Consider the following 2042-nt stretch of genomic DNA (forward strand, 5'->3'; position numbering starts at 1 on the left):
TTAGTTAACAGTAACTTTCTTCCATTTCTGTATGAAAATTAAATCGATGAATAAACGCACTGTAATGCAAATCATCTGACACGAAGGCGAATCTTTGTGTTGCACTGAAAGACTTATTTTCGCAGGAAGATTGCTTTATGTATGTCAAGGCGCAATCATTAATTCAACGCTAAAATCACTTTCAGTTTCAGCGAAGAAAACTTGACAATTAAACCTTTAACGCCGACTATCTCCTTAGAGAAACTAATAGAAGAGTGTCAGTTTGTCCCGGTTGAGACACCGAGTTCGTAAATGTAGAATTATGAGCAGTCGTTCAAACATGTCGGATTTCGTAAGTGTTTAAACAATATCAATGAAGTCCATTTACTATATGAAACAACCTGTTTGCGTGCACATTAACATTAAAATATGATTCGTCATTCAGTAAAGTACTGTTAGTTACTGACAGCTCTTTTCGTACGACTTAAAGACGTTAGTCACAGAAGTTTGAAAGTGTGTCCAGTAATACAAAGTAGAAGGTGGAAATGTAAACAGTTTGAATTGCGAGGTTCAGTCGTATCATCTGCCACATAGTATGCTCCATCCACTCTGTTAACAAGGTTGCTTCATACTGCGTGTAAGCAGCTTTACGGAAGAAAATTACTGTGTAATTGTATCTGAATTTTCCACTGGCTTATGAATACAAGGCCCGCCTCTGTGGTCTAGTGGTCAGAGTTCCTGGCCACATACAGAGAGGTCCCGGGTTCGATTCCCGGCGCTACCAGATTTTCTGAAAAGCAGTGGGCCTAGAACGGGGTCCACTCAGCCTCGTGAGGATAATTGAGGAGCTATTTCAAGGAAATAGCGGCTCTGGTCTAGAAAACGTAGATTAACGGCCGTGGGGATACGTTGCACTGACCACGCGACACCCTCTATCCGCTAAAGTTGGCACTAACTTCGCCGACAAGCGGCGATCCCTCGGTCGGTATAGTTCGTTTGCAGACTACAGGCTATGGTGTTTTTTTTTGTGTGTGTTAAAATGTTGAACATAACGCAGATGAAACTAACGGATGTCGAACAGAAAATTCTGTTTAACATGTAAGATATTACTTCAATAAATTTGTCCGCTCAAGTTAAGGCGTAATTTTCAAGATGACACACTATATTAAGCTGGTTAAGACATCCACGCCTTTTTTTTTTCTTTTGGAACCCGAAGGTTTGTTACAGCGGCAACAAAATCCTACCATTGGATACATTGAGCCCCTTGAAACCCATGTTAACTTCACATCACTTTTAATTCTGTTCTCAACACGTGCGTCTACATTTCCAAATTAGTCTCTGACTACGAGGTTTTCGTAACAAATTTCTGTACGCATTTCTCCTTTCACCATTCTGTAATATTCTCTTTCGTCTTGTCCCTTCCTCTTTGAAATGAGCCTTTCTTTCCACTTCTCTTCCATCTCTTTCATGAAGTAAGCAATCATTTGTATATCGATCCTTCGTCACGCAGAACCTCCAGCTCACAAATGATAATTGCAATAAAACTGCACAGACACGACTGACTGAAGATATTGAGGCGTCACCATATTTCCGCAGACAAGTCTCTGTACTGATCAAAACACAAGCCTTTCTTATACGTATTTTTCTTCTCATGGGTTGAGACTGAGTCCCTTGTACTGCGGCCACTACTGGTCTATTGTACCAGCCCCGGATGATAGGTGAGGGTGATTGTGGAGTAATTGGTGGAATGAAGATTGGCAAGGGAAACCGAAGTACTCGGAGAAAACATGCTCCCAGTGCCACTATGTCCACCACATATCCCATATGACACGAACCGAGCTCGAACCCCGTCAGCCGCGGTGGGAAACCGGCGACTAACCGCCTCATCTATGGCAAGGCCTCGCTTTTACGTTGACTCAGACTTCTTCTTCCTTTCTCTCTCTCTCTCTCTAGTCCCTACATGTCCAGTCTCTACGCCACACGCCAGTTTGTTCAGACATTCGTCCAGCTAGCAAAGACGGCTGGCACACGTGCGCAATTTGCTGACTTCGCCTGGGAGGTTT

Source organism: Cryptotermes secundus, unplaced genomic scaffold (genome assembly GCF_002891405.2).
Source record: "Cryptotermes secundus unplaced genomic scaffold, Csec_1.0 scaffold550, whole genome shotgun sequence".
Taxonomy (NCBI): domain Eukaryota; kingdom Metazoa; phylum Arthropoda; class Insecta; order Blattodea; family Kalotermitidae; genus Cryptotermes; species Cryptotermes secundus.